General features: G+C 35.7%; 1 pseudogene across 1 annotated transcript in view; it reads right to left on the bottom strand.

The window, feature by feature from the left end:
• Positions 1-19,322, bottom strand: part of LOC147380257 (G patch domain-containing protein 8 pseudogene) — a 149,892-nt pseudogene extending 130,570 nt beyond the window's left edge. The window contains exon 1 of the transcript XR_015169897.1: positions 19,245-19,322. The product of XR_015169897.1 is annotated as a G patch domain-containing protein 8 pseudogene (transcript). The remainder of the gene's footprint in view (positions 1-19,244) is intronic.
• Positions 19,323-19,788: the final 466 nt, after the last annotated feature.

The following is a 19,788-nucleotide window of genomic DNA, read 5'->3' as shown; positions in this document are numbered from 1 at the left end:
ATGGTGGGCACATTCTTCACATCAGAGATTTCAAGAGGAATGAGACTGGCCCTAAAGCTGTGGACCCAGAAAAGTTCATTCAGTGTGATAGATGTCAGGAATATGTTGAGATGAACAGGTACTTTTTCTGGGCCTTAAATTTTCAAAATTTTATCCTAACTACCGCTCTAAAATTACTGAGCTTCTTAGTTAAAAAACAAAACAAAACAAAAACAAACAAACAAACAAAAAACAAAGGAGTAACATGTGAAAGGCTCAAGGTGTGACCCAACCTGGGACACAGTTGACAGGGAGAGATGGTGAGGATGAGTGAATGGGAATTTGGCGTAGCGAAAAAAGACCAGAAAGATTTTATGTCAGGTTAAGGAATTCAAGACACTATTATACAGGCAAAAGGAAATAAGCAGAAGGTGTGTGCACAGCTTTGTTTCACAAATCTCGGTTCAGCGTAAGTGTGGGATTCAGCACACAAGAGACCAGTGACAACAATAGCGAATTTTGCTAGAGCTAAGGAGAGAGATCTAGCTGCCTGGAATCAAAGTTTCCAATTTCCCAAAGTAAAAATAAGAGAAGGCTTGGGTATCCTCATTCAGTTGTATGTCTATAGTGGGTCAGTGAGAACAGCCTGCTTTGCTTCTGTTTTTTTGGGTATAGTTGCTTTACAATGTTGTGTTCATCTCTGCTGTACAATGAAGTGAGTCAGTTGTATGTATACATATATCCCCTCCATCTTGGACCTCCCCTCACCCATCTAGGTCACCAGAAAGCACCAAACTGAACTCCCTGAGCTGTAATAGCAGGTTCCCACTATTTGTTTTACATGTGGCAATGCATATGCATCAGTCCCAATCTCCCAATTCATTCCTACCCCTGCCTATGTCCACGTATGTCTCTATGTCTGTGTCTCTATTCCTGCCCTACAAATGCCTTCATCTGTGCCATTTTTCTAGATTCCACATACATGCATTAATATATGATGTTTTTCTCTTTCTGGAGAATAGTGTACTTTGTGTAAAGGCGACAAAGATGTGTGTACTTTGCAGACAAATGGAAAGCATAAATACACTAACTGAAAGTTGGTTGGCTTTGTTTCATCATTGTGATTTAATGAACAATGCTAAATAAGCCTTCCCTAAATGCTAAATAAGGCTTCCCTGGTGGCTTAGATGGTAAAGCATTTGCCTGCATTATAGGAGACCCAGGTTTGATCCCTGGGTCAGGAAGATGCCCTGTAGAAGGGAATGGCTAAGGAAATGGCAACCCACTCCAGTGTTATTGCCTGGAGAATCCATGGACGGCAGAGCCTCATAGGCTGCAGTCCATGGGGTCGCTAGGAGTCAGACACGACTACTGAGCGACTTCACTTTCACTTTTCACTTGCATGCATTGGAGAAGGAAATGGCAACCCACTCCAGTGTTCTTGACTGGAGAATCGCAGGGACGGGGTTGCCTGGTGGGCTGCCGTCTATGGGGTCACACAGAGTTGGACACGACTGAAGTGACTTAGCAGCAGCAGCAGCAAAGTATTCTTGCCTGGAGAATTCCATGGACAGAGGATACTGGTGGGCTACAGTCCATGGGTTTGCAAAGAGTTGGGCATGATTAAACAACTAACAGACTCCCAACTCACTATATCTGTAAGCTTCAACTTATTGCATTTATATTATTTATCCTTTATCAAACATTAATACAAAGAATTTATATGTGAAAATTAATATGGAGAATTTCTAGCCACAGAGACATACTCCAATGCTTAGCTATGCAAGTTCAACTTGAAAGTAAGGTCATAAGGATTCACATTTATTTTACCTTCTTTCAGTGCATCTTTTTTGGCTCCAACCTCAAAAGTATTATATAATTCTTTTTGCAAGAGCCATATGCAATTTTTCTTTTATCAGCTATCATTCCCCCCTATGTGAAGCTTTAATGAGGTTAATCAGAAGCAAAATATATTCACAAACAGCCAAAATTAGCTTTGAAAAGTGTGCAGTGAAATGCTAAGCTTTGAAATCATCCTTTGAAACTCTGTGCATGGAAATTGCAGAGTAGGCCATTCATTATGAAACCACAAAACTAAAGAAATGGAACCTTCCAAAGAAAAGTAGATTCAAATTTCAAAAGAGAATTCTTGGAGAACTGACAAAAGACGCTCATCTTATGTTGCCAAAGACTTCAAAAGAGAAATGTTTTATTTCCTTGATTGTTTCCATCAAGAATTAGATACTCATTCTGAATTAATGAATCAATAATGTCAACCTTTACTACCATTTAGCCATTTTAAGTGCTTTTTGTAGAAGAAAAATAGCTTCAGAAGTTTTTAATAAATATAATTGAACTGATGATATATTTTTTTAATCTAAATTTATTTATTATTTTTGTATGTTAATATATTTCATGGAAAATTTGTGAGAAAACACAAAATAATACTATAATAGATTTCTTAGATTGTTATGAATCTTCACATATCTTATATTTAAGACTTTTCTTAACCATTTGTACATGCTAATTCATGTAAAATAATAATTTGAAAATTAAAATGCTTTTCAAAATGAATAATAAAGATGCTTGACCAATAAGGAGAGAAAATAGATTGACAAATCTGCTGTAACAGCTAATGAATATGACAAAGAACAACTTTAAAGAAGTCACTGACAAATTTGTATAAATTCAGCCTCAAAAACAAAAACTATAATGTTATTTATTAATGCAAAAGATTGATATAAAAGCATTTTTTCTTTTTTCTAAAAATTATACTGAATGCAATTCAAAGTAGTAAAAATCCATTATTTTTTCTTTCTATATATATTTTTTCTGTGATAATTTCATACATATGAAGTTTGACAAAATTCTATCCATCATTTTTCAGGCCATATTTGACACTTGTTTTATCTTATTATTATTCCTGAAAATAATTGGGTCATGTAGATAAGGGAGAAGTTAAAAAATGATTCACTCTGACTATCAAATAAGCCAGGCACACACTGCCTTCATTAGACCTCCAAAGATCTCATTTTAAGTCTAACCTTGTGTCAACCTCTGGGAAAATTTAAATAAATTCTATGAAGAATTCATTGTATAAATCAAATACTAAGTATACTAAGGAGTTTTTTTAGATGTGGTAATGGCATTGAGATCATTTAAGAAAATGGTCATACTATTTATTGTAAAACAATGAGTGAAAAGCTATCAAGGACTGAAATTTGCTTAAAAATACTTTGTCATTGATAAAGAGAAAAGAAAAGGGAGGAAGTAGGGAGAAATTTTAAAAAGATGAAAGTTTAGAAAAATGTTAATTATTTTCAACCTGAATGATATTTGTTTATTATTCTAGTCTCTCTGCCTATAAAATTAATGTTATTTTTCATAACAAAAATAGTCAAAGAAAGGGTTTGTCTTGATATATGAACTTGGATTGACACATTAAGTCACTATATTTTCTGAGAGAAGCTGACCTCCAATATGATTGAGTAAAAGAAAAACTTTTAACTTTCTGGTACTTGTTTCAAGGACAAGAAGTAGTAGAAGCATTCATCGCTCAGCCAGTCATCTTTGGAACCTATGGACTGTAGCCCACCAGGCTCCTCTGTCTATGAAATTCTTCAGGCAAGAATACAGGAGTGGGTTGTGATTTCTTGTTCCAGGGGATTCTCTCAACTCAGGGATGGAACCCGTGTCTCCTGCATCTCTTGTATTGGCAGGCAGATTCTTTACTCTTGAGACACCAAGTAAGTTCTTTTGCTTATATTACTCTTATATAAAAGAGATATTAACAAAAATGAATCTACACTCCAAATAGTGATAATCTATAAAGGGAAGGGAGATTCTAGAATGTCATGCATCTGTAGACTCTATGTCTGAAATTATTTATTAGAATCTCTGGAGAATATCCATGAATAAACTGCAGGTTGCTATTGCATTCCTGAAATTAAAAATGCAACCCACTTTCCAGAGAGAGGAATTTTGACTCAAAAGATCAAAAATCACGACTAGTGTCCAGGTGTATCCTTCTTCAAATGAGGCATTTGAAATTCAGACCAATGAAATGTCTTATAAAAATCATAGAGGTAATTAATTATAAAATTAACACCAGAACAAATTTCCCTCGTCTACAGTCCAGAAGTCATGTATGAATATGAGAGTTGAACATTAAAGAAAGCTGAGCAATGAAAAATTAATGCTTTTGAACTGTGGTGTTGGAGAAGACTCTTGAGAGTCTCTCAGACAGCAAGGAGATCCAACCAGTCCATTCTGAAGGAAATCAGTCCTCAATATTCATTGGAAGGAATGATGCTGAAGCTGAAACTCCAATACTTTGGCCACCTAATGCAAAGAACTAACTCATTAGAAAAGACACTGATGCTGGGAAAGATTGAAGGCAGGAGGCGAAGGGGACGACAGGGGATGAGATGGCTGGATGGCATTATCAACTTAATGGACATGAGTTTGAGTAAACTCCAGGAGTTGGTGATGGATAGGGAGGCCTGGAGTACTGCAGTCCATGGGGTCGCAAAGAGTTGGACACAACTGAGCAACTGAACTGAACTGATAGCCCTTTATTCTTTTCCATGTATTATTTTTTAATATCTTTACTATTCTTGAAGATTTCTAGAAACAGGAAAAAACTTTAATGATTGAGTTATACAGAGAGGTAGGGAATGCTGCATCCTTTTCAAAAGCTTTTAAAGCTGTGATTTTCTGTTGCTTCCATTGTAAAGATGTTTGGAAACCATTCTAATAAGCATAACCTTTTATGTGTTTGAGTATAGTTATTAAATCTGTCTAGGCCTTTCAGGCAAGATAGTGCAAATTCTTCTACTCTTTCTGTACATACCATATTTTCTGTCATTCTTGTAATATTTGCTCTCTGAAAACTACAAGTCTTTTCCATGCATTTTTATGTTAGATAACCACAAATAGAAGATATAGTAAAAAAGAATAGTAAAATATGCAATTCATGAAACATTTTCTATTACTTATTCTCTACCTCTGTAAATATTCCACTTCTGCAATTCTTTGATCTCTCTAAATTTGAGAAACAAAAAAAGTATTCATATAACTGAATGTAATACTTCACATAACACAAGTTTTTGAGATTTTTATGACATTTTGTAGCAGTGTGATGTAAAGAGAATAGTCAATAGATTATTTTTAAACTGCTTTGAAACCCTCTTTCCAACAATTAAATGTGTAACATTATATTATTTTGAAAAATAAGAAAAGACCCTTTTGCTCATTGGAAAAGACCTTGATGCTGGAAAAGATTGAAGGCAGCAGGAGAAGGGGATGACAGAGGTAGAGATGGTTGGATGGCATCATTAACTCGATGGACATGGGTTTGAGTAAGCTCCGGGAGTTGGTGATGGACTGGGGAGCCTGGTGTGCTGTGGTCCATGGGGTCACAAAGAGTTGGACAAGACTGAGCGACTGAACTGACTGATACTGATCTTATTTTAGCTTTGTAGGTCAACAGATTATTCTTAAAATTGATGTACTAATACAGAGGTTGGAGATTTTTTTTAAAGCCAAATGTAGACTTTTGGATCGCAGCCATTCTGACTGGTGTGAAATGGTACCTCATAGTGGTCTTGATTTGCATTTCTCTGATAATGAGTGATGTTGAGCATCTTTTCATGTGTTTGTTAGCCATCTGTATGTCTTCTTTGGAGAAATGTCTATTTAGTTCTTTGGCCCATTTTTTGCTTGGGTCATTTATTTTTCTGGAGTTGAGCTGTAGGAGTTGCTTGTATATTTTTGAGATTAGTTGTTTGTCAGTTGCTTCATTTGCTATTATTTTCTCCCATTCTGAAGGCTGTCTTTTCACCTTGCTGATAGTTTCCTTTGATGTGCAGAAGCTTTTAAGGTTAATTAGGTCCCATTTGTTTATTTTTGCTTTTATTTCCAAAATTCTGGGAGGTGGGTCATAGAGGATCCTGCTGTGATGTATGTCAGAGAGTGTTTTGCCTATGTTCTCCTCTAGGAGTTTTATAGTTTCTGGTCTTATGTTTAGATGTTTAATCCATTTTGAGTTTATTTTTGTGTATCACTCATTATCAGAGAAATGCAAATCAAGACCACTATGAGGTACCATTTCACACCAGTCAGAATGTCTGCGATCCAAAAGTCTACAAATAATAAATGTTGGAGAGGGTGGGGAGGAAAGGGAACCCTCTTACACTGTTGGTGGGAATGCAAACTAGTACAGCCACTATGGAGAACAGTGTGGAGATTCCTTAAAAAACTGGAAATAGAACTGCCTTATGATCCAGCAATCCCACTACTGGGCATACACACTGAGGAAACCAGAAGGGAAAGAGACACATGTACCCCATTTTTCATCGCAGCACTGTTTATAATAGCCAGGACATGGAAGAAATCTAGATGCCCATCAGCAGATGAATGGATAAGAAAGCAGTGGTACATATATACGATGGAGTATTACTCAGCCATTAAAAAGAATACATTTGAATCAGTTCTAATGAGGTGGATGAAACTGGAGCCTATTATACAGAGTGAAGTAAGCCAGAAGGAAAAACACCAATACAGTATACTAACGCATATATATGGAATTTAGAAAGATGATAACAATAACCCTGTGTACGAGACAGCAAAAGTGACGCTGATGTATGGAACAGTCTTATGGACTCTGTGGGAGAGGGAGAGGGTGGGAAGATTTGGGAGAATGGCATTGAAACATGTAAAATATCATGTATGAAACAAGATGCCAGTCCAGGTTCAATGCACGATACTGGATGCTTGGGGCTAGTGCACTGGGACGACCCAGAGGGATGGTATGCGGAGGGAGGAGGGTGGAGGGTTCAGGATGGGGAGCACATGTATACCTGTGATGGATTCATTTTGATATTTGGCAAAACTAATACAATTATGTAAAGTTTAAAAATAAAATAAAAATTTAAAAAAAAGCCAAATGTATTAATAAATTAGACATAATGGATTTAAATTTCCTTGAAAACTATACCTCTTCATTAAAACTTATTTAGCTATAATACTCCTGGTTCACAGGGAATCCTTGATGACCAAAAGGTAAAATAAATAGAGTCAAAGTTCCTATCATGTAATTAAAGGTTGATAGTTCACTGTTTTATCCTCTCATTTTATCTTCTCACTTCATTACTAATACAATATTGTAAAGTAATTAGCCTCCAATCAAAATTAAAAAAAAAAATTCCAGAGAATTTATTTTAAAAAGGAGTTATTGGGAGAGTACCTATTTATAGGAGGACTGTATTTGAACTCTATCTTTTTCCTAAGTAAAGAGGTTGTTTTCTACAATACTGTAATATGTTAAAGGTATAAAATGTGTTTTTTCTTGGGGTGTATGTGTGTATGTGGTTGATGGTGGTGATACTATATATACACACTGAACCTTAACATACAGGAATGATAATATTGGTTCCTTCTAAAAAAATATTTTTAGTTCTATTATCCTATTTCCTTTGCCTAATAATTTATCTCTAAGGAATAAGCTTTTTAAAAGTTTGGAAAATATTAGTTGTTTGTCAGTTGCTTCATTTGCTATTATTTTCTCCCATTCTGAAGGCTGCCTTTTCACCTTGCTAATAGTTTCCTTTGATGTGCAGAAGCTTTTAAGTTTAATTAGGTCCCATTTGTTTATTTTTGCTTTTATTTCCAAAATTCTGGGAGGTGGGTCATAGAGGATCCTGCTGTGATGTATGTCAGAGAGTGTTTTGCCTATGTTCTCCTCTAGGAGTTTTATAGTTTCTGGTCTTATGTTTAGATCTTTAATCCATTTTGAGTTTATTTTTGTGTATGGTGTTAGAAAGTGTTCTAGTTTCATTCTTTAACAAGTGGTTGACCAGTTTTCCCAGCACCACTTGTTAAAGAGATTGTCTTTAATCCACTGTATATTCTTGCCTCCTTTGTCAAAGATAAGGTGTCCATATGTGCGTGGATTTATCTCTGGGCTTTTTATTTTGTTCCATTGATCTATATTTCTGTCTTTGTGCCAGTACCATACTGTCTTGATAACTGTGGCTTTGTAGTAGAGCCTGAAGTCAGGTAGGTTGATTCCTCCAGTTCCGTTCTTTTCTCTCAAGATCGCTTTGGCTATTCGAGGTTTTTTGTATTTCTCAAAAATATACAAGCAACTCCTACAGCTCAACTCCAGAAAAATAAATGACCCAATCAAAAAATGGGCCAAAGAACTAAATAGACATTTCTCCAAAGAAGACATACAGATGGCTAACAAACACTTGAAAAGATGCTCAACATCACTCATTATCAGAGAAATGGAAATCAAAACCACTATAAGGTACCATTTCACACTAGTTAGAATGGCTGCAATCCAAAAGTCTACAAGCAATAAATTCTGGAGAGGCTGTGGAGAAAAGGGAACCCTCTTACACTGTTGGTGGGAATGCAAACTAGTACAGCCACTATGGAGAACAGTGTGGAGATTCCTTAAAAAACTGGAAATAGAACTGCCTTATGATCCAGCAATCCCACTGCTGGGCATACACACAGAGGAAACCAGAAGGGAAAGAGACACGTGTACCCCAATGTTCATCGCAGCACTGTTTATAATAGCCAGGACATGGAAGCAACCTAGATGTCCATCAGCGGATGAATGGATAAGAAAGCAGTGGTACATATACACAATGGAGTATTACTCAGCCATTAAAAAGAATACATTTGAATCAGTTCTAATGAGGTGGATGAAACTAGAGCCTATTATACAGAGTGAAGTAAGCCAGAAAGAAAAACACCAATACAGTATATTAACGCATATATATGGAATTTAGAAAGATGGTAACAATAACCCTGTATACAAGACAGCAGAAGAGACACTGATGTACAGAACAGTCTTATGGACTCTGTTGCAGAGGGAGAGGGGGGGAAGATTTGGGAGAATGGCATTGAAACATGTGTAATATCATGTACGAAATGAGTTGCCAGTCCAGGTTCGATGCACGATACTGGATGCTTGGGGCTAGTGCACTGGGACGACCCAGAGGGATGGTATGGGGAAGGAGGAGGAAGGAGGGTTCAGGATGGGGAACACATGTATACCTGTCGCGGATTCATTTTGATATTTGGCAAAACTAATACAATTTGTGAAGTTTAAATATAAAATAAAATTAAAAAAAATAAAAATAAAAGTTTGGAAAAGAGAAAGCAAAATGGTTTTCCATGCTTTCACTATTGTGAAAGTCTTCTCCCCAATCCTGAGGAATACAGGATGATAAAGAACTAGAACACTATGATTCCATCAATGCTTTATTACAATAACATATTCACATGTTCCGGAATCTCATTAACTTGCAACTCTGTGCTTATTTTATTTATGTATTTGCTTGTTTTCACAGGTTAATTTAAAATATGTTTACTAGTAAATTATGAAGAATCCCAATAAATAATTGAAATTACTGCTATGGAAATAGATATATTTGTAGTCTGAAATATGAATATTGCATCTTTTTGCAGGAAATGAGAATACTATCTTTTCTGGATAAAGAATAGCAGTCATGTAAGTTAATGTCTGAATTACAGTGTGATATAGCACAAAGTAGCATAATATGTCACAATAACAACACTGGGGACAATGTGCCACTGTGCTGTAAACTTTGAATTGTTTTATTGAGAGCTTGGCACTGCAAGCATGAGTACCTATATTATAATTTAACATGACCAATGTTCTTGCAGGCATTTTAACAATGAAAATTCTTATTGTTAGTCAAATCTCGGCTTATGCAAGGCACATAAATATAACAACAAAGACATATTACTTCATCTTTTAGGGGCCAATATATTGAATACAAAATTTCCCAATACAAGTAACTTCTGTATTTGTTAACCCAAGGAGATATAAATATTTGTTAGTATTGAATTTAGTGGATACTCTTTTACATGTGATTTTTCATTGTTGTGTAAGTATACTGATTTTAAGATATTTAACACTTCATGCTTATATACATATATATATATATGTGTGTGTGTGTGTGTGTGTATGTATAATTCCATGGACTGTGTAGTCCATGGGTTCCAAAAGAGTCAGACACAACTGAGTGACTTTCAGTTTCACACACACACACACACACACACACACACACACATATATATATATATATATATATATATATATATATATATATATATATATATATATACTGTAAGGTCTGATGCTGTAGATGAAGCTCCAATACTTTGGCCACTTGATGCATAGAACCAACTCATTGGAAAAGACTCTGATACTGAGAAAGATTAAAGGCAAAAGGAAAAGGGAGTAGAAGAGGATGAGATGGTTAAATAGCATCACTGACTCAATGGACACAAATTTGAGCAAATTCCAGGAGACAGTTGTGGACAGAGGAGCCTGGTGTGCTGCATCATAAAGAGTCAGACATGACTTGGTGCTTGAAAAACAACTATATATATATATATATATAAGCAAATATATATACATATATATGTATATGCATACATATACTCAAAGGGAGAGAGAGGGAAAATATATATGTATTTTATTGAAATAATTCAGAATTAATAATGAAAATATATTATTTCTTGGCTCTTGGAGGCATGCATTTATGAGTTTAAAATTACTAGTACCTAGCATGTGGCTGATACTCAGTAGAAACTTACTTTAAAAATAAAGAAAAACAAAAGCTACCTCTTTCATTAATTTCAAGTTTATAAATTTACTTTCTATAATCTTCAAAAACAGTACTTTTATTTACTGTCAACCTACAAATTGCCAGTGCAAGTCAAAACTACCCCCTTATCTTCAAAGTGAAAATAATTCCTTATTATTGGACAGTCTAATTCACATGACATCTCTAAGCAAATATCTCACAAATTTTAAATGATACCTTATTATTCTTTCACTTGCCAATCTAGTCATAAACATGTATTCTCACAAATTTTAAATGATACCTTATTATTCTTTCACTTGCCAATCTAGTCATAAACATGTATTGTGTACATATATCAGTCTAAGTATTAGACTCTTCATGGGTCTTATACTCTAATGAAAAATACTATATGCAAAAGAATATAGAAATAATAATTTCAAAAATTGCTATGTGCTTTGAAAAATCACAGCAGAATTACTGGTCAATTAGCAAGAGGAAAATCTACTTGTGTAGGATGTTAAAAGAATTACTCAGATGGGAGGAGGTCCTGATATCTTATTGATAAACTATGAAAATCTGGGGCAAAAGTCATCCAGGTAATGAAACAACAGGTTAATGCCTTGAGACTGGAAATAAGTTCAACTCAGCAAAGGAAAATAAATTCAACATCTACGTTTATATTGCAGAAATAATTTCCTATTTCTATCTTTGCCACCCTATATTCAGTTCTCCAAACAGCAGTGTTTGTTTAAAAATTTCATCATATGCTCCACTTGTCTAGATAAAGAACTCCAGTAGCTTCTTTTCAAATGCAAAATAAATTGTATTCCAAATGACTTAACTTGCCTGCATAGCCTTGTCAGTCTGAATTCTGGTTATCTGCCTGACATCACCCATCAGTCCTCTCACTCAGCTACAAGGTCCAACCATACTGACTTGATGGTGAAGGGTAGTAGGTTAACACATACATCAAAGTACTGATTTGCAAGTAGATGTTTTTGACCGCTAAGATATGCTAGTGAAGGTGAAGAAATGGTTAGATTTGAGATCATTTTATCTGCTACTCTGTAGAGTTATTGTAATAGAGAAAGAAAAATCAAGGACGTGCCCAAGAATTTTGGTCTGAAAAACTTAATAAGAGGCTGCTGCTGCTAAGTCGCTTCAGTCATGTCTGACTCTGTGCGACCCCATAGATGGCAGGCCACCAGGCACCCCGTCCCTGGGATTCTCCAGGCAAGAACACTGGAGTGGGTTGCCATTTAAATGTAACCAAATGCAACATGGCAAAGTTGAATCTATTATTGGCTCCCAATCTGAAACTTTTTGTCCATTACATGGAAAGTAATTAATTTGGGGTCTTTATGGTCTCTTATTATGTACATTTTCATAATGCATCAATAATTAGATTCAGTTGATTAGAACTCTTGATATTTTTTGTGTTTGCTTTCCCTACCCAAATCAGGTATTACCTAAGTTAATATTAATAGCTATGTACACATTGGCCTTATAGCTTTTAATCTTCCTCCTCTTGAAATTATATTTGTAAAACTCAAGTTCAGTCATGCCATGTCCTACACTAAGTCTTTTGTAACTTGTTAAAATCACCTTCAATATCAAACCTAAACTTCATGTTGGGATATACATGGACCTTCATCTTAATATTTTGGCTTTAACACCTAACCTCTATTTTATTACGTCTCTTCTAGGACTCCTGCTTCAGTTAGTCTAAATGAGTTGTGGATCTTTAAATCTGAACGTTTCAATTTTTTTTCTATGCTAATTTTTTTCCTGTAATATCCTCTTCCATCATTGGAAACCTATTCATCTTTGAAGGTTTTATTCATTTTGAGGGTGTTGTCATAATGAGATTCATCTTCTCCTCATTTATAGCTCACAGTCTCCTTTGTGAACCCATTTGCCATAGGCGATTCTTATTTCTCTTTAGCTTTTTGATATCAAGTGATTTTGGTTAATGGCGATGGTGATGAATATTATAACAATGTAGAAGGTACAGAAGGATAGAAGGTACAGAAGGAAGAAGCAGTTTTCATGGAGATTTAAATAGATGATTCAGAAAGAGCCAGTCTTCACGGAGATTAGCTCTATAGCAATTTCTGGCTTCAAGGTCCTGTGACAAACTTAACAACATGAATTTTTTTCTACTTATTCTCCTTTGCTCTGTATGACCCATTCACATTCTTAAACTCTCTTACTATCTTTCAAAAGAAGAAGGGGACAACAAAGGAGAAGATGGTTGAGTGGCATTACTGACTCAATGGACATAAGTTTGAGTAAACTCCAGGAGATAGTGAAGGACAGGAAAGCCTGGAGTTGTGCAGCCCAATGGGTCACAAAGAGTTGGACACTGCTTAATGACTGAGCAACAACAACAATCTTTCAATTTGCTCAAAATTTCTCTTTCTTTTCTTGGTAAAGCCCCTATAAATTTAATATGCATATAACTCAATATGTTCTGCTCCAGTTCCAATGCTTTTTGTGTAACCAGAAAATCATGTTTTTAGTTCAAATTTTAGAAAGCTAATCTGAATAATCCAGCTCATTTTGGTATGAACCATATCACAAAAGCTATACCGGTCTCAAAGAAACTTCTGTATTTCTTGTTCTTCATTATTTCTTGTGGGTCTATAAGCACATTGAATAAACCAAAGCTGACTAAGTGAAACAGACTATGAATTTTTTTAAAATTCCATGATAAGGAAGAAGGGATCAAATGAACACCAATCTAAAATGTGTCATCCTCTAATTATTATACAAGTTTTTATTTACTTGACACACAGCATCATTTATAAAGATGCTTGCTAAATGTGATCTAACCATCTTACCCAATCACTAAAATCATTCTCATAACCACCTCACAGAAAGTCTGATCAGACATATGCTGCTGCTGCTGCTAAATCGCTTCAGTCGTGTCCGACTCTGTGCGACCCCATAGACGGCAGCCCACCGGGCTCCCCCATCCCTGGGATTCTCCAGGCAAGAACACTGGAGTGGGTTGCCATTTCCTTCTCCAATGCATGAAAGTGAAAGTGAAAGTGAAGTTGCTCAGTTGTATCAGACTCTTAGCGACCCCATGGACTGCAGACTACCAGGCTCCTCCCTCCATGGAATTTGCCAGGCAAGAGTACTGGAGTGGGGTGCCATTGCCTTCTCCTGATCAGATATATAACATGTTATAAATCCAGAGGTAAGAGAGAAAAAAAAAATCCTCTTTAAAACTATTTTCCGGTTTTAAAATCTAGGACTTCCAAGCTGTGTTCATTAATTTCCGAGTTCACTCATAATCCCATTGTGATGCTATTTCCTGTGAATCAAGTGGAATAGTTAATACAACTACAAATGCCAAAGCTTAAGTATAATATTGGGATAAAGGCAGAAAAACTGCAATAGCATGTCCCATATCTAACCAGAATTAAAAAAAAATGATCAAGGGTAACACAATGTATTAGTCACTGGTTACATGCACTGCTTCATAAAACATCACAAAGCTTTGTGGACTAAAAGAACAAAAGTCATTTATTTTGTACATGTATTTGTAGTTTAGGAAGGGTTTGGAAAAGATTCAGCAGGAAGCTTGTCTTTAAGAGATTCAGCAGAAGGAATTCAACTAGAGCTGGGGGAATCTACTTTCAAAATGGTAAATTCACAAAAATAGCAATTTAGCACTAGCTGTCAGCTGGGATGGCATCTGTACTGCCAGCAAATGCTCATTCACAGAGCCCTTTCTTGGAGTCTCTCTGCTCTTTCAAGAGCAAGCATCACAGATGACCATGGTGGATGTACATGGTATGTTTATACAACAGGCTGAGATAATTGTAAAGAGTCATTCAGTTTCAAGGAGAGATAACAGATTCTATTAGTCACATTGTAGAAAAAAAAAAACCTGTGGAATGGAGATACTGCTATGCTCATCACTGGAAAACTCAATCCTAGCAATGGCTTTGACTATATACCTCACACGCCAAAAAACATTACTGAAATTTATGGCTCTCATTCTAAAGTAACCAATGATTTGTTAGTTGTTGCGGATATATCAATGACTTAATCAATTGATAAATAATATTTTACCTCATTTTTTCCCCTTATTTGTAGATGGTGTGCTTTCTACTCATACTCAGAAATGACATGGGGGGAAGAGGCTCAGTTTACCCCTCGTATGAATCACGCACATCAAGCGTGAAGCTTGGATTATTTGGTAATTCATCTTTTTCCCAAAGTAATGCCATTAAGATTATAGGAATTCCCTGGGAGTCCGGTGGTTAGGACTTGGTGCTATCACTGCCAAGGACCAGGTTCAATTCCTGGTTAGGGAACTAAAATCCTACAAGCTGCATGGTGCAGTCAAAATAATAATAATAAATAGATTATAACGTTTTTCTATCCTTGTTTACTTTAATAATGCTCTGGAAGTTGGTGATGAACAGGGAAGCCTGGCATGCTGCAGTCCATGGGATTGCAAAGAATCAGACATGACTGAGCAACTGAACTGAACTGAACTGATCCTTGTTTACTTGAAAAGTGGAATCAGAAAGGATTATTTTGCTTAACAGATTCCCAGGGAAACTAACCCCAAATCACCTGCACAGTCCTCAAAATATCCAACATACCTCAGAGAGTAATAAGAAATTGTTCTTTTCCAATGCAGAGAAATATGGCCCATAATACCTTTTCTAGCCTAATTCAATCTTACTACTTTCAAAAATTTCACCACTCAAAGCCTTAATCTTAGTTCAGATTTCTATGAAAGAAATTGTTCTTAGGAAGTATTATCTTTTGGCTTCCCAGGTGGTGCTAGTTGTAAAAAATCTATCTGCAATCTACCTATGCAAGAGATGTAGAGAGATGTGGGTTTGACCCCTGGGTCAAGAAGATCCTCTGGAGAAGGGCATGGCAAAGCACTCCAGTATTCTTTCCTGGAGAATTGCTTAGATAGAGGAGCCTGGTGTCTTTATAAGCCCATTTTGCATAGACTGTAAGTGGTGTAAACAGAATGCTTTGGTGATGCAGCAACTTCCTGATGGAGTCTCTGACCCTAAAGTAGAAAGTCTGGGTCATTTATAATGAAGCTTGACCAATGAGGCAGATGTAGCTGGAAGGATGCAAGGTGAGGATGAGGCAGAAGTAGACATCTTCCACTGCAAAGTATATGGATAGTAGGCATAAAGATTAACCTATCCAAAAAGACATAATGGAACTTGCATTTGAAGTATCTGGTTTATTATATTGCATCTCTTGCATTCACAGTACAGGTCTGACTCACACTCTATACACTATGGCTGACACACAGTAATATTTTAATGTTATATACGTTAATAAAATAACAGAAAAAAGGAATCAATAGGTTATATTCTTTATGATGGCCACGATGACACTAGGAGACTGTAAACAGAATTCATGTCAGCTCTTATTGACAATAATATGAAACCATGCTGTATACAGTGAAAAGTCAGACAATTTTCAGGCATTAAAGTCAGGCATTTTTCTATACAATGGAAAAGAAATGATCTATGAAGCAATTTGGTCTTATGTTTAGTTAATCAATTATTTAAATCTACCCTATTATACATGTTATCAGGAGATATGCATGCTGTAACCTGTCTACTAAGGGGAAATATTTCAAGCTTGATATCTAATTTCAAGCCAGGCACAATACTTTTATGTGCTTGCTTGTGAATGGATAACATGAATTCTCCTGTATAAACACTGAAAAGACTAAAGTAGGAAACCAGAAAATCAGTTACAGATTTTACAGATATTCTGTTTAACTCAGGTACTTTAAACATTTTTAAAGCTTATTGCCTGGCTATCTTAGTTATATATGAAGATGGAGGCACAGAAGAGTGCGAAAGACATAATAGAAGAAGCTGATGGAGAGAAAATGATCTGGAGAAGTTGGGAGTATTTATTTTATATAATTAGGACCTGAAAGGACAAATGAATAAGATTGGTATCCAAAGACATAAAATAATTATTTTCTGACAATATGATACACAAAATACCACTGTTATTTGACTTCACTGGTGGTTCAGATGGTAAAGCATCTGCCTACAATGCGAGAGACCCAGGTTCAGTCCCTGGGTCGGGAAGATCTCCTGGAGAAGGAAATGGCAACCCACTCCAGTATTCTTGCCTGGAAAATCCCATGGACGGAAGAGCCTGGTAGGCTACAGTCCATGGAGTCGCAAAGAGTCGGATGTGACTGAGCGACTTCACCTTCACTTTCAAGTGAAACAAAAGAGGGCCATTGAATACAAATTATAAAAGAGACATAATTTGCATTAATGCTTCTTACAAAGATTGGAATTCTGTTCAAAATTAGGATTTACACAATTGTATGGTGGACTTGAGATGGAAATCCTGACCCATAGCATTATAATTATAGAGACAACACAGAAGCTGTGCCTTTAGCTTGCTGGTTATAATTTTGCGGATATTGACCCTCCAATGAAAGTTCACTTTAGCAACACAGTGTTTCCTCTGATGTAAAACTCTCATAGGTTCCAGAATCATCTGATTCTGGTTTTAACTATCATCCGTCCTGAAGTCTTTAGAGAGTGTTTTTCACCTTCTGCTGAGCGTTTCTCATTGTGAGATGGCACATGGTGCTTTGGGGCTACAGCCAACGAGCTGTTTGCTGCCAGATGTGCTTGTGAAAGTGCTCATTCCACTGAATTTAACTCATGCCTGGAAAGACTTGGCGAGATGGAACTAGCTGACCTCCTACGGAGAATCTGAGATTGATCCATTAAACTTGCTATAGCAAAAATGCAATGTATGAGATTGCCTTGTTTTGAATTTTCATACATTTCATGCAAATCTGTGATAGCCAACAACTCAACATAGAAATACCTATTTATCTACAAACGAGAGTTTCATCTCAGTGCTTCCAAGCACTGAAAATACAAATATAAATATTTACACACATGTGTATATGTGTGCATATATTTTTGATACAGAAAATCCAGTTTATCTGAGGCAGGATTTCTCATTTACAGAAACTGAGACACTAAATGTTTTAAGGTACTAAGTTTGCTGCAATTTTTGTACAGTATAGCGATGAATACACTCATACATTCATGTGCCTGCAGTTCAGTAGAATACAATCTGAACCGCATGAAATCAGCTGTGACTTCTTTTTTAAAATGTCCATATTTAATAACTATTTAACATTTTGAGGAAAAATATTTAACAAGGAAATTATTTTATCTCTATATTTTGTGTTCTGGGATCCATTAAAATGAGCATCAATGTAGATAGGAGAAAAAGACATTATCTCCCCTGACTAACAGCCCTTAAATTCTGTGGTTCTAAAGCAACATTGTAATTCAGAATCATTCATGAAAGTTATTAAAAAGCTATAAAAATAATTAAAGTCAGTTCTCAACTCCTTAATATTTAGGCCAACTGAATAAGTATCTTCATGTTCTCTATCTTTAGACACATGGACAAGGGAACAAGTAAGAACTGCTATCCTTCCTTAAAGGAAAGTAACCTTTTTAAGGACTAGAAAGGCAAATCTGATGAACACACCTAATAACAGACACTACTTTAATGGCCTTTTGGTTCCTCTAAGACAGATAAAGTCTGACACTGAAGGCTGTTCACAGTAGGAATCCAATTACCTTCCTAACATTCTGCCCTGCATTCTGGATATACGAAAATGTTCAGTTCTCCAAACAGGTGATGAAATCTAATGTTATTGGTCTGTGAGCTACCTGTAAGGCCCTTTCCTATTTTGTCCTCTAGCCCGTTTCCTCCTTTCATTCAAGCATGACTGCCTAGTCCTGTGTCAGTGGACACAGTGCACAACTTTCATCAGTTCAGCTCAGTTCAGTTGCTCAGTCGTGTCTGACTCTTTATGACTCTATGGACTGCAGCATGCCTGGCTTCCCTGTCCATCACCAATTCCCAAAGCTTGCTCAAACTCATGTCCATCGAGTCAGAGATGCCATCCAACCATCTCATCCTGTGTTGTCCCCTTCTCCTCCTGCCTTCGATTTTTCCCAGCATCAGGGTTAGATACTTCTTTTAGCAGCAAGAATGTAATGCTGTGATGTTTTGCACATGTATTTATCTTTTTCATTAGACAACAATTGTTCAAGCTCAGAGTCAGTGTCTCAGTCATCTTTGTATGGCCAATGCTTTAAATACATATGCATAAACATATATGTGCATATATATGTATATATATTTATATGTATAGTCCTATATAGTAAATGTGTAGTAAGGACTGTACTGAATCAGATTTAATTTTAAAATATATTTACAAAAATAATGAATCAGTAGATTTAATTTGAAAATATCTTTATAAAAGTAGTGAGTCCTTTAAATGAAGCTCTTATCCCATAATAATTTTCATAAATGGAATGGTTATCTTTACCTGTCAACATGGATAAGCTATAGTACCCAGGTCTTTAATAATACACTAGTCTAGGATTTTTTAATATATAAAAGTAGTTGAGGATGCTATTAACATTTACAATCAGTTGACATAAAGTGAAACAGACTACCCTCCATAATGTGGGTGGGTCTCTTCCAATAATTTGAGGATCTTAAAAGAAGAGTTTTTTAAAAAGGAAGCAATTCTTCCTAAACACTGCAACATATAAACCTTACCTGAGTTTCCAGACTGCTGGTCCTCCCCACAGGTTTTGGATTTAAGACTGCAACATCAACTCTTAGCTGAATTTCCATTCTGCTAGCTAATACTGCAAATTTCAGACATACCAGATTCCCACAAGTGCTTGAGCCAATTGCTTAAAGTGAATACTTCTTTAGATAGATGTACAGACAATAGACAGATGGATAGATAGATATATAGATATACATAGAGATATTTCTTAGCAATTCCATTTCTCTGGAGAATTTATTTTTATTGATGATGGCTTAATATTTAAAAATGGTCAGCCCAAGAGGAAATGTAAAGCAGTCTTCTTAATCACTTTATTTTGAAAATTAAACAAGATTTTGAAACATAAATAGAACCTATCTTTTGAAATATTTAAAAAAATTGTAGGTGAAAGTAAAGTAAAAATGTCATATTTATAAAATATGTCGTGATTAAAGAGGAACAAATATAAGCCAATGTAAATATTACTTCTTAAGTTTCCTTATGTGTCCATATTAATGTTTAAATCTAAGCATTGAGTTAGAGGATTAA

This window comes from Bos grunniens, chromosome 1 (genome assembly GCF_055505025.1).
Source record: "Bos grunniens cultivar Pamir isolate PY7600 chromosome 1, Bosgru_T2T1.0, whole genome shotgun sequence".
NCBI lineage: Eukaryota > Metazoa > Chordata > Mammalia > Artiodactyla > Bovidae > Bos > Bos grunniens.
The sequence above is the reverse complement of the archived record's forward strand: the minus strand, read 5'-3'. Positions and strand labels throughout refer to the sequence as shown.